Source organism: Salvia miltiorrhiza, chromosome 4 (assembly GCF_028751815.1).
Source record: "Salvia miltiorrhiza cultivar Shanhuang (shh) chromosome 4, IMPLAD_Smil_shh, whole genome shotgun sequence".
Taxonomy (NCBI): Eukaryota; Viridiplantae; Streptophyta; class Magnoliopsida; order Lamiales; family Lamiaceae; genus Salvia; species Salvia miltiorrhiza.
In genome coordinates this window covers 51,841,193-51,855,950 of record NC_080390.1, presented here as the reverse complement: position 1 = coordinate 51,855,950, position 14,758 = coordinate 51,841,193, and positions in this window count along the sequence as shown.

The window sequence follows — 14,758 nt, the reverse complement described above, 5'->3', positions numbered from 1 at the left end:
ATCTAAAACACCGGGTGTGTATATATTTCGTCATTGTTGTTTTTTCTTTGTCTTTTTCCTTTTTCTTTTGGTGCGTTTGAATTTCTAATATGATCTTGTTAGTAAATTAATATTATCTCATACAAATTCGATGGGTTCAGATTTACATGATGTTGTGGTGTTTATTTTTGTTTGAGAAGAAGAGTCACCAGTTCAACCAAAGTTCCTTGAAATTTTTGGTTGTTCTGGGTTAAGCCGTCTTCTGTGTTCTTCCATACACGGTACACGGTACATGGTACACGGTACACGGTACAATAATTATTGTAGGATATTACCCGATATATATTCCATACACGGTAAACGTTCCACGGTTACACGATACACAATTTATTGTAGGATTTTACACGGTACACGGTACACGTATCGTTCGAATCTCGTTCCACGTGTTCTTATTTTTCTGCTTTTTGTAATATATGTTCCATGTAATAAAAACATAATTTTAGAAAGGAATGTAACAACAAATAAAAAAGTTAAAGAAAACGAATATATATAGTTAAAATTATTATAGTTCCACGGTTACACGGTACAATATATGTTCCATGTATGAATTATTATAGTTAAAATTAATCAATTAATTTTGATATGATTTTCTCAACTTAAAATTAAAATTAATTCAAGTAAAAGAAAATGTGAAATTAATTAAATGACTTTATTTATTTTCTATAATTAATTAAGTATTTTTTGTATAATTAATTGAGTGAAAGTTTAATACAAATTTCATTCACCCTTTTTAACAAACAATTGGCGTGCGTGAAGAAAAAAAAAATAGAGGGGACGAGATTTCATTACTCTTTGGTGAAGATTTAAGTTTGGATTTTATTCATGGCAACTAAATCATAGATCTAAGATTTTTTTAATATATCATCAATGAATATAATAACTACAAACCATAAATCAATTTTTATTATATATCATCACACCCAACACGTTCATCCGAACACGATTGCACGGCCCTCTTCACGTTCATCCGAACACGGCCCACGATCGCCTGTAGCGTGTAGCGTGTAGCGTGCTTGAATTACGTACTTAGCCAAATTATATATATGAAATTCCATTTAGCCAAATATTATGAGAATAGATAGTAGATTGTTTTGCATATGAATAATAATTTAATAGTAATTCTTTTGAGGAGTCGCTACATAACCTGTTGTTCTCAAATCCCCTAACTTTGATTAATAGAATTGTTACGTAATTAGTCATTACTAGTAAATACATCGAAATTAATTTACACATTTAAATAAAAAGTATTAATATTAAATAGAACCAAAATGTAAATAAATGCAAAATATATTTCAATAAATAAATAAAAATTTCATATACTTAACATAAACAAAAAGTTGTAAAAAAACTATATAGAAAACATAATATATTTTAAATTTTGAAATTTATTTGTTTTAATTTCATTTTTGATGATTTTTTATACCATATTAAAGATCTTTTCACACGAACTTAAATTTAAGATGAGTATTAGATATTTTATCGTGAATCAAATCTAAGTATATTTAGAAAAAAATTAATAAAAGAGAAGCGATAAAATTTATAGAGAACGGAGAAAAAAAGAAAAAGGAAAGAAATAGAGGGTAAACTCCTCTCTTTCATATATATATATATATATATATATATATATATATATATATATATATATATAGATTAAACAAACAAAAAAAAAAAACAAAACCAATGCATTTAATGCACAACCCACGGTACACCGCCACATATAGCGTGCACCGTGCACGATTTCCTTTTCAGCGTGGCCGATGAACTCCCCATCGTGTGCCCTAAATCCTAACCGTGAGCCCTAACCGTGACTTGTTAGGGAATTGGCATTGATTTAGTGATTTTCTAATTTTGTTTGATATGCCTAATGCAGTATGACGAAAAAATGTGATAAGCTTATTGTTATGAATGTTTTTTAGCTAATAATGATTCGTTAGTAATCACATATGTTGATGGTTCTTTGTTAGATTCCACTATTAAGTCTAGGTTTCCACCTAATTTTGATTAAGATTTTCAATCAATGGCTGCAATTAGATGCCAAGATGTCACCATAGTAATCGTTCCACCGCATAGACGAGCCAATCTGTACTTTGGGAAACTAGTAAACTACATCAGTGATGATAAATTTAAAATCTAATTAATCAAAACTTAAAAGGAAGCTATGAATTTAATATGACCACGGTTACACGATTGCACGGCCCTCTTCACGTTCATCCGAACACGGCCCACGATCGCCTGTAGCGTGTAGCGTGCTTGAATTACGTACTTAGCCAAATTATATATATGAAATTCCATTTAGCCAAATATTATGAGAATAGATAGTAGATTGTTTTGCATATGAAACAACAAGTGAATCATTTATTAACATTATGATATGTAGGTTCTCAAAAAAAAAAAAAAAAAAACATTATGATATTCATGAAATAACAAGTAAATCATTTAATTACAAAAATATCACCAAAATTATGATTTTCAATTGTACATGGTTACACGGATGCTCACTACACGATATGTTCATCCGTGCACGATTTGCATATCATATGTACACGGTTTGCATATAATTTAAATTTTAAATTATAAAAATTGAAATAAAAAAAAATTCAAAAAGCAGTTTCAAAAATGGCCAAGAGTACACGGTTTGCATGCGAATAATCGTGTTGCACTATATAATAAAAAGAGAAGTAATTTCATTAATATTTAAATAAAACTAATAATTAGTGGCCAAGAGTAAATTAGTTAATTTTTTAAATTAAACCCCCCTGCACCTATTGATGCATAATTTGCTTATTTTTAATTAGTGGCCATGTGTACACGGTTACACGGTATCACAAAAAGCATATTAGTGATTATAAGCAATTAACCCTATTAAAAAGCATATTAGTGATTATATATTTGATATTTAATTAAAATATCACAAAAATTATGATTTTCAACTATACACGGTTACATCATTCACGGTTCACGAATGCACGCTACACGCTACACGCTACACGAATGTTCATATATCATACTCCATATTTAATATTTTCAACTATGATATATCATAATATTTAACATTTTCTACACACTACATGAATGCTCATATACAGCAAAACTTGATTCCGTGCATACAACTCATCAAATTAATTATTATTATTATTATTATTATTATTATTATTATTATTATTATTATTATTATTATTATTATTATTACAAATAGAAATAAAATATAAAAAACATGGATGTGGGGAGAATGGAAATCAATAACAAATCTCCATCTCTAATCAAACTCCACCCATTAATTTTTTTTTTTTTAAGAAAAGAGACAACATAAGGATTTTAATATTTTATGATATAAGTATATATTTCCTTTTTTAAGTCATCAATATTATACTACTACTTATATAGAGAGATGGAATGAAAATTAGACCAAAATTTTGCTAGTAAATTGATGGCTAACATAATGTGTGTCGTGCACTCGTGTAACTGTGTGTACATTAAAATCATAAATTTTTTTAATGTTTTTATAATTAGATTTGAAATATATCATCACTATTATGTTTTATTAGTTTCCCTAAATACATATTGACGCAATATTCGGTGCGAGTGATTGCTATAGTGTCATCTATGGATCAAATTGCACCAATTGAGTGAAAAACATAGTTGTACTTAGTAGCAAGCACTACTTAATAGTTCAACCTACTAAAGAGTAATCAAGTTATGTGATGAATAAACAAATAACTATTAGTTAAAAATCATTCATTACAATAAGGTTATCACATATTTTCATCAAAATCCGTAAAGCAAATGCTACAAAATTGTCAAAACATCAAATCAATGGTCATTCCCTAACAAGTCACGGTTAGGGTTTAGGGCACACGGTCATATTTTATGTCACGATTATATAAAAATCGTGCACGATTACACGGTCTATTATAACTTGTAAATAGCTATAATATTGTGTATATGAAAATAGGGTGAAGCGTGCAACCGTGTATATTGTTACAATTGAATGTGGGGTGAAGCGTGCGGCGATTGTGGTCTCTAATTTGATGAAAAAAATCATAACAAAACAATTTTTTAAAAATGTTATTGTATTTAATAATAATAATAATAATAATAATAAGGGTTAATAGCCAGAAAATACACGAACTTTCATCGAAATTGCATATTGCACATGACCTTCAAAAATAGCCCCATAATACACCACCTTTTAATTTAGTCGCAAATTGCACCCGGCGAAATTTCCGACCACAACTATGTTTGACCGGCGATGACGTGGTAATTTTTTTTAAAGACGTGGCATTACGCGTGGCTTTTTTAAACACGGTGGCAAGCCACGTGGGCAAAACGACGTCGTTTTGCCCATAAATTAATTAATTGTCTTTTTTTTTTTGGGTTGAAGAATTGGAAAATGGAAAATAGAAGAGGTTGAAGTAAATTTGGGGGTAGACAGGGAAGGGGCGTCTGAATGGCGCCGGTGTGGAGAGAAGGCAGGCGACGCCCTCGCCGGAGAAACAGGGGTGGCGGCGGCGCCAGATCTGGAAAATGGGTGGAGGCAGCGAAGCAGCTGTGTTGTCCGCCAAGGTGATAGCAGCGGCACCCGTTGCTGCCAGTCGAAGGAAGAAGGAGACCGCGCCGGGCTGGAGGAGACGACGTCGGGCGCAGCGGCGGCGATGGCTGGAGCAGCGGCCACGCCGAGCTGGAGGACCACTGCTAATTTGAAGTGCGCCGGATCTGAAAAATGGGTGGAGGCAGATCTGAAAAGTGCGCCTCTGTGAGAAAATTTGGAGTCCGCCAGATCTGAAAAATGGGTGGAGGTGCAGCGGCGGCGATGGGTAGCTGCTCGCCGGAGCAGGGGGAGTGGCGTCGGATGGCCGTCTGGCCGAGAGGGTGAGAGGGGCCAGAGAGAGGGAAAGAGGTCGAGGGTCAGAGAGAGGGAGTCTGGGAGAGAGAGATAAGCTGGAAAAGAGAGGGGAGGCGCCGGGCGGCGCCACCGTTAGGCGTCTGAAATTATGGCGAGGTGGGCGCTGGCGGTCGGGTGTCGTCGACGGCTGGTGCTGATTTGTGCAGCGGTAATGGGGTCGCCGAGTGTCGCCGACCACCGCGCTGATCTCTTCTGTTCATATTCTTTTCTTTTTTTTAATTTTTTATTTAAAAAAGTTTGACAAAAACGACGTCGTTTTAAACGCCCGGCGGGAAGTCTACGTCTGCAATTTCCGGCTGCCACATCAACTACGCTCACGCAGATGGTCAACGCGGGTGCAATTTGCGTTTAAATTAAAAGTTCATGTATTTTTGGGCTAATTTTTAAGCTCATGTGCAATTTGCAATTTCGAGCAAACTTAATGTATTTTCTGGCTATTAACCCTAATAATAATAATAATAATAATAACTGATTTCCATTCTCCCCACATTCATGTTTTTTTATATTTTATTTCTATTTGTTATAATAATAATAATAATAATAATAATAATAATAATAATAATAATAATAATAATAATAATAATAATAATAATAATAATAATAATTTGATGAGGTCTATGCACGGAATCAAGTTTTGCTGTATATGAGCATTCGTGTAGTGTTTAGAAAATGTTAAATATTATGATATATATCATAGTTGAAAATGTTAAATGTTATGATATATGAGCATTCGTGTAGCGTGTAGCGTGTAGCATTCATTTGTTGTACGTGTAATTAATGTTATTTTAATTGATAATCTATTATTTAAAAAATCCTATTAATTCATTACTTTTATTTGATAATTTATTGGATGGATATATTTATTTATAAGTCTTATAAAGTATTCTTTGTAGATTTGGGTGACAAATAAATGTATATTAAAATAGATTTATATTTTATAAATATAATAATAAATATATAACATGAGTAAAATAGGCAATCTACAAGTTGTGCCTTATACTGTCTTAAGCTCTTTTTCTATTTGTATAGATATATTTATTTTAATTTCACCTATTATAACCTTTGTCACCTTACCCAATATTAGTGCTATTCTCAATGCAACATTTAACATAATTATTCTTATATATCAAAATAATAACTAATGAATTTTGAAAATATCATATTTTCTAATCAATACATATTAAATTATTAATTAATCATGTGGCATTAATCGAAGAAAAAACAATAATCAATTAAGTGATTATTAGGAAACTAAGTTGAGATTCCTTAAATCAAATATAATTATACTAAGTTGAAATTCCTTAATTAAAGCTCAATTAGTATATATCATAAGACTTTTAAAATATAAAGTAACTACTAAAATTATCAGTATAGGTATATCTTCCTTTGAAATTAGTGTATTATGTATATAACTTATATAAAATTATTTTTTTAACAAATACATATAGGTGAACATAATTGTTAAAAATCAGCATATTGTATATGTTTTTAAATAAATAGACGCACGCATACAGTCACATATATATATATATATATATATATATATATATATATGACTGATTATTGAAATTACCTTAAAAAACAAACCGCTACAAATTTAAAGGAACAAATGTTTAATTCATTATTATCTTTTTTTGTTTTAAAAAAAAAATTAGCTGTTACCTTGCACACAAATAAGAGTTGTGTAATTAACTACCGTCACGGAAAATACAAAAATTTTAAATTTCAATGTCAACTTGTATTGCCACCTCCCATCCCATTAAAAATTGTTGCTGTACTGAATTACTACTATTAGACATACACAGTCCTCTAGGAGCAAGAAACGTTAAAACCAAATATAATGTGTAAAGAAAACCGGCGGTATTTAAAAAAGTAGAACCGGTCTGGGCTTCATAAATCGGTTTTCTTTAGTAGACACATGGCGGAATCTCAACGGTAATGTTCATGTGCACACTGTGCAGCATAGACACTACCCACAACAAGCCACAGGATACAAATGTTGGCTGTATATATATGTGTATATATTGTATTATCGTGTAATTAAAATAAACTTTATAAATATGAGTTGGACAGCAGGATTGATTACTTTTCTTTCTCCAATTTAAAAAGGGTGGAAGCTCAAAGCACGTCAAAGTTCTAGGATTTATGTTGATTGTTTTTTTTTTATCAGTAAAATTAAATTTTTATTGAGATGAAAAGCAAGGCACAAGAGATGCCAATCAAAACAAGAATGAAAGATTGAAACCCTTTGAGCACCACATGGTGAAAGGGATTCTCAACTCCAAAACTTTATAAACCTCATTTCAACTCCAAAGTCTACCCTTGATCTGTAAAACAAGTCTCTCAATATCCCAAATCTTTCCTTGAAAACGACTCTCGTTTCTTTTTTCCCAAAGCGTCCAAACCGTTCCCACCCATAACGCATTTAGCAATCTTCTTCCTTTCTTCTTTTTGGCAGCAGAGATGAAGGAAGTGTAGTGATGAAGAGTACCTCTAGGATTTGCCGTTTTGATGTGTAACCATTGGAAGATTTGGTCCCACACCGCCGCAGTTTTCGGGCAATGAAGAAACAGATGTTCCGTCGACTCCTCTCCAGCGACGCAGGCGTTGCATCCTCTCTTTTCCCAGCTAATTTGAATTTGTCGTCTTCTCAAGTTGTCACAGGTAGCCAAACGATTTCTAAGACATCTCCACGCCGTCACCTTGGCTTTGTGTGATGTTGTAGCCTCCCAAACCATAGCCATCTCAGCCGGTTGAGTTTGTTGCGCCTCTCTGGAAGCCGCCACCAAATCATAAGCCGACTTTGTTGAGAATTTACCGTCCGTAGTTGCCCTCCAAATCCATCCATCAGTTAAACCTGTAGAAGGGACAAAAGCAGCAACAAGTCTCAAAAGTTCCTCCACCTGTCCAGTCTCCCTTTCCCTCAAATCCCTCCTCCAATTCACCGACCACACCCACTCTTCTCCTTCCCAAAACCCACTCTCTCCGACGAGGCCTTTCTTATTCGAACACAAGTTATACAATCTCGGGAAAGAGAACTTAAGAGGTTTGTTAATAGCCCACACGTCCTCCCAGAACATTGTATTCATCCCATCCCCGAGACGGTGTTGAAGGTGATCAATGAACCATCTATCATCTCTTCCTCCCCCTTTCTCCACAATTTTCGCCCACCACCCCAACTGCCCACTTCTTCCCACCACCGAGCAATCCCCCTCTTCGCCCCAGACAAGTTCCCCATAAATAGATTTGATCACTCTCGCCCACAAAGCTCCCCCATCCACCAAAAATCTCCAAAGCCATTTAATTAACAGAACATGATTAAACCATTCCACATCCCGAAATCCAAGACCTCCTGTTTTCTTATTGGAACACAAGGAGCTCCATTTAAACCAGGTGATTCTTCCCGACTGAGAGCCTCCACCCCACAGAAATCTGGAGAACAAGGAATTGAGATTCTTGAGCACAGTCTTGGGAATGAAAGCGTAGGCTAGTTGATATACCGGAATCGATTGAAGCACCGCTTTAACAAGAGTGATCCTCCCCGCCAAAGAGATAGGTCTTTTTCTCCAGCTTGCAATTTTGTTTGAGACTTTATCCACCAAGAACTTCCACTCGCTAACACCATTGCTTCGGCCTCCAATTTTGGTTCCCAAGTAAAGACACGGGAAGGAACCAATCTTGCAATGGAGAAACGAAGCCCATGTCCTCTCGACTGACACATTCACTCCCACCGTCATCAGGCTGCTCTTGGCGAAGTTGACAGCAAGACCAGAGATAAAATGAAAGAGAAGCAACAGACTTTTCAGTGATTCCACATTTCGGTCATCAGCCTCTAAAATAAAGATGGTGTCATCCGCGTACTGGAGGTGTGTAATCGGCACTTCATCCTTACCAATCTTAACAGGAAACAATAACTGTCGTTCCACTGCCCTCTCAACGAGCGCATTCAACCCTTCCGCGACAATGGGGAACAAGAAGGGAGACATCGGGTCGCCCTGTCTCAAGCCTCTCTCCATTTTGAAATCTCCCGTTGATGACCCGTTAACTAGGACACTTGCTGTGGCTGACTGTAGACACCCTTGAATCCATTTCCTCCAAATCCCATCGAAGTTCATTCTGTCAAGCAAAGTATCCAAAAAGTCCCATTGAACTGAATCGAAAGCTTTGGCAAAGTCAATCTTAAAGAAGATCCGGCTTCGTCGCTTCTTTTTTGACTCAACAACAGCTTCATTCAAAATGACCGCCCCATCGAGAATGAACCGCCCTTTAATGAAAGCACTTTGATTATCAGAGATGATCGACCCCATCACCTTCGTCAGTCTCCCCGCCAAGATCTTGGCAATGATTTTATACAAGCTGGTAATGAGCGAGATTGGGCGAAATTCATTCAACGAATCAGCCCCTTCTTTCTTCGGTATTAAAACGATAAAAGAAGCATTACCTCCTTTAGGAATTTTACCGTTCGCGTGGAAGTCCTTCAAGACCTGGAGGATATCCTCCTTAACTACATGCCAAGCCGATCTCCAGAATGAAAAGTTAAAGCCATCAGGTCCTGGACTCTTATCGCCAGAGCAGCTCCAGACCGCTTCTTTAACTTCTTCAGGTTCAAAACCTCTAATCAGCCAATTTCTCTCCTCATCAGAGATTTTCCTTCTCATAAAGTCAATGGGAATAACAGGCATCTGTCTATCTTTCCGCTTGAAAAAGGTTTCAAAATGATTTCTCACCCTAGCTTTTACCTCTTCCGGTTTGGAAATCCATGAGTTATCAAAGATCAGTCCGCCTATGTCATTCTTCAACCGCCTCCCTTTAATCGCTTTATGGAAGAAGCCAGAGTTCACATCTCCCTCCTTAAGCCATTTCAGTTTAGCCTTCTGTTGTAAAGTCTTCTGCTTATGCTTCAGCTGAAGGGAAAGGAGAGCTTGGAGCTCATTTCTTCTGATAACATCCACTTCGCCTAAACAACTCTGCTCGTCAAGCTCATCTTTCTGTTGTAACTCCTTCTTTAATTCGTGAATTTTAGAATCAATTTCACCAAAGGATGTGCGATTCCAAACTTTTAAAGCCTCGCGAAGTTTCTTCAATTTCTCCTTAACCACGAAAAAGCTCCATCCCTGACAGTCAGTCCCCGTCCACACTTTCTTTACAACATCTTCAAACTCCGGGTGATTTGTCCAAGCATTTAGGAACCTAAAAGGTTTTGGTCCCCAATCCTCCGTTCTAGTAGTGAGAACAATCGGACAGTGATCCGAGATCGAACGCTTAAGACCGCGTGCAGAACTTCCTTCCCAAGTAAGGATCCAAGTTTCGTTAACAAGGAAACGATCGATCTTGCTCTTGCATTTGCCATTGGGCTTGTACCAAGTGTACTTTCGACCTTGTGTATGAATTTCCTTCAGATCGTTCCCCCCAATAAATTCCTCGAAAAACCTCGCCTCCGACGCTCGAAACGTCTCCCCGCTACCCACCCTCTCTTCTCTTCTCCTGACTGCGTTAAAATCTCCCAAAATACACACACTTCGATCCACATTCTGTTCAACAATAGAACCAATTGCATCCCAGAGAATCCTCTTATCCTTTGATTCAGTTGGCGCATAAACATTGATAATGCAACACAAGAGACCGCCCTCCTTGTACCTACCGTTAACAACCACGGCCCCCGGTAAATCCCAAGAACTAGATGCTTCGAATACCTCCCTATTCCATAAACACGCAATTCCCCCAGCTCTCCCCTCAGAGTTCCTGATTGCCTTATCTGTGTTATTAAACCCCCACCAAGAATTACAAAAAACATCACTAAAAGTCTCCATTTTTGTCTCTTGTAAACAACAAATGTCAATCTTATGCCCTCTTACAAGTTCAAAAACATCTCGCTGTTTCGCAATGCTCCCCAAGCCCCTAATGTTGTATGACAGTAAATTCATGGACAATTCATCTGACACCCAGCATTATCGAAGGAAAGGAAGTTACCTTGCATCTCGATTTGGCGGACAATGACCTCTTCTTCAGTCTGACTTGAAAGCCCTAACTTCTTCCCAAAGTCCCAGATTTTCTGACCTGAAATTCCCCCCTCATCTGTCGAAAGCAACCCTTTTTGAATCTCCCCAGCGTCTTCCTCCCCTACGGCCTCCTCCCCTCTCCCATTTAGTGGTTCTATTTCAGAGATGAAACGCACCCAATTCTCCTTCTCCCTCGCTCTATTCTTCTTTTTCCCTTTACCTTTTTTTCCATTTGTGCATCGGGGATCAACCCTTTTGTTGTTGGAAGGCAACCTCGCTTCCCCTGCTTGGGAGCCCAAAGAATCATCGTTTTCGGTCCTAGCCACTTCCTCAGTATGGTTGTTTTCTTCTACAATAACATTCACGTCGAGACTCTCACTGTTATCTTCCAGATCGTCAATTCCCCCTTGTACAAGAATGGGTTCCTTTTCTCTCACAGCAGGAACCGTGAGCAAGGAAAGAGGTACCTCACAAAAGTTTTCGACAGGACGACAAGGGGACTCCAATAAGTTTCCACTTGGGCTTTTGTCTTGGTCCTTTGAGTTTTCGGCCCAAATGAGGCAATCCTCCTGCTCGGCCCTGCAAGAAGACTGGCTTAAACCTTCGGCAACAACCACATTCAAAAGCATTTTCGAGCCTCCCAACGTTGTATCCTCATGATTGGTAACCTCGACTGAGGTGTCTGCAACGATTTGTTGCGAAAGGATCGAAGAGTTCAATTCTTGGAAAACCGAAACGTCTTGCGAAGGAATCGAAGAGTTCAATTCTTGGAGAACCGAAACGTCTCCATTTCCCACACCGATGTCGTCCATCATTCCGATGGTAGCAATAGCCGGATCCATGGACTCCGCTCCGTCCGACCATCCTGAATCCGATTTCGTTTCAGATTCCGACTCATCTAAATCCGGTTCTCCGATCAAGGACGAGAGTGGGTTATCCTGAATTTCTTCAATGCGAAGTGTGAAACTAGCTCCATCAATGCAGCACTCAAATACTTGCTCAATGGATTTGAGACCTGTAGAGATTTGGATCAAAGCTTCGTCCAATTTCTCTCTTTCCTTCGTAAGTTCGTGAATTTTCAATACCCGGCCAAAGTTTGCCGTCACCGAATCAAAGAAACGAGAGTTCCATGCATGAAGCGGGATTCCAATCCATCTCGTCCAAATAGCTCGCTGCTGGTGCACATCAACGAAGTTCCATTTCCTCTTCCAAAGAAACCAGAAGTCACTCCATTCATCCAACTCCTTGAGAACTTCTTGTGTTGACAGTTCGCAAATACTTCTGATGAGCACAAAACTTCCCCCCATCGTCGAAACTTTCAATTTCCCGGCACATTCGCTGTTGATTTCTTCTTTTATTTCATCCCAGGAGAAATCATCTTTGATGAAACCTGTGAATGTTCCTTCAAGCCACTTTGAATCCTCCTCCGAAGTTTTGAATTGTAGCTTTTCTCTTGTGCAGGGTTCTCCTTCAGAGACTCCAGTGAGAACTTCTTTAAAAGAAACTCCCGGCTTCTTCTTTGCAGAATCCAAAAAATGGAAGCAATCTGGTTTCTTTCCAATATCTCTTTTGGTGTCGAACCTCTTTTTTTCTTCATCCTTCACCACCCTCTCAAACCTTGGTTTAAAAACCCTAATTTTGTAGCTTCCAATCCAAAGTTGATTCAATTGTTCAAGCAGACCTTCCGTGTCCTCGACACCTTCGAATCGGACAAAGCCGAAAGGCTTCCCTTTTTTATCTCTCTTATTGGGACAGAAAATGTCAGTCGGAACGCGAATGGCACCAAACTTCCTTCTCAAGAAATCAAAGCTGCAATCTTCTGGGATGTTGTTAAAGAAGAAGGTGACTATCTGGGATCTCGAAAGAGGTTTAACCCCAGTTCCACTCCTCCAAGAGTTCGGCTGCCTATGAAAGTTATTGCTCTGTTGATACACCACATTGCCTTCTGCTCCGGTCCTCTCGTGCCCCCTTCTCCTCACCACCCTCCAAACCTCCTCACGACACATGCTCTCCGGTCAATGAACAAGTAAAAAAACTCTTAACCAAGCAACTTCAAGTTACTCCACAATTATTTCAAATCCAACAGCCACTGGTCAGATCGAAAACATTCAAGGTATTCAACTATCTCAAATATCCATTCCAGTAAGCATTCATATCCAATCATGATCAGTTTCATAACAGAAAACCATTGCAACCACCAATTACAGTATGTATGAGAACTCTATTCGTTTGTTGCTAAGACAAATCAGTGCAAACCCAAACTCCAAACTCCAAACCATACGCCATTTTCATAGTAGAGAAGAGACTACAACTTAGCTTAAAAAGAAGTGATGACTGCCCTGCTCTGAATCGGACCTGCTCTGAATCTGAATACGGCACGACGAGAGACCGGGAGGATTTGACCGAGGGATATTTGGGAAGAAGACAATCAGATCTTGGCCGAGAGAGACTACGGGCGTTGAGATCGGTCGCTAGCTGGGAGGCGTTGAGCGACAGGCTCAGAGCTGGGTCTCGCTTGAACGGTCTGCTGGGTCTAACTCGAACGGTCTGCTGGGGTCTCAGGCCCTCTGCTCTCGCCAAGTCGCCTCACTCGAACTGTCTTCCGGGAGGTTGGGTCGCTGCGTCGGCTGGACTACTGGCAAAGGCTGGATTTGGTGGCAGTGGTTGCGACGGGGCGGCGGGTTTGAGTGAGACCGAGGCGTCAGTCAGATCTGGGCGTGGGTGCTGGCTGCTTGCTGCTGGCGCTGAAGCGGTGCTGGCCTCGCCGGAGATTATCGTCTTCAACGAAGAGAATTGGAGGATTCACAGCTTCTGCATTTGTAGGTTTTGTTTCGTTTGAAAAAGAGGAAATGTATATTTTATGTTGATTGTGGCGCAGTTTTTAATTATTAATTACTCCATTTACACATAATTTTTTCTTTGGAAGTACACGAATCGAGTTTTAATAAAAATGATTGAGTGTATTGAAAATAAAACAAATAATCTCATTTAAAAAATAACGTTAATAATGATAATTAATTGTATTATGAGTAGAGAAAATAATTCAGCATGTAATAAAAATGATAAATATAATAAGTTGTGAGTATTATTTAAAAACAGAAAGAGACTAATTTTCGTATACAAATAATAAAATTTAATTATATTTTATATGAACGAATGGAGTATTAGTTTGCCAAAAACATAAATCTGGAAACAATTACAATTTTAATTCAAGTTATAAAGTTTTATAATTTTATGTATAGACATCAACATCAAGTACTGCACCAAAAGTCATCATGATTATCAGGGGGCGGAGCCAGGATTTTTTTTGGGGGGGGGCTGAAATGTTATGGGGGTTCGGGGGCGGTAGCCCCCGGAAATTTTTTTTGGGGGCATTCAATACATTTTAGACATTTTTTACTAAAATACAAATATAATCATAATAATAACAACATTTTTATAGATAATATAGTTCAAAACATTTACTAAAAAAAATTTTGGGGGCATTCAATACATTTAGACATTTTTTACTAAAATACAAATATAATAATAATAATAATAATAATAATAATAATAATAATAATAATAATAATAATAACAACATTTTCATAGATAATATAGTTCAACATTTACTAAAAATTTTTTTGGGGGCATTCAATACATTTAGACATTTTTTACTAAAATACGAATATAATAATAATAATAATAATAATAATAATAATAATAATAATAATAATAACAACAACATTTTCATAGATAATATAGTTCAAAACATTTACTAAAAAAAATTTTGGGGGCATTCAATACATTTAGACATTTTTTACTAAAATACAAATAT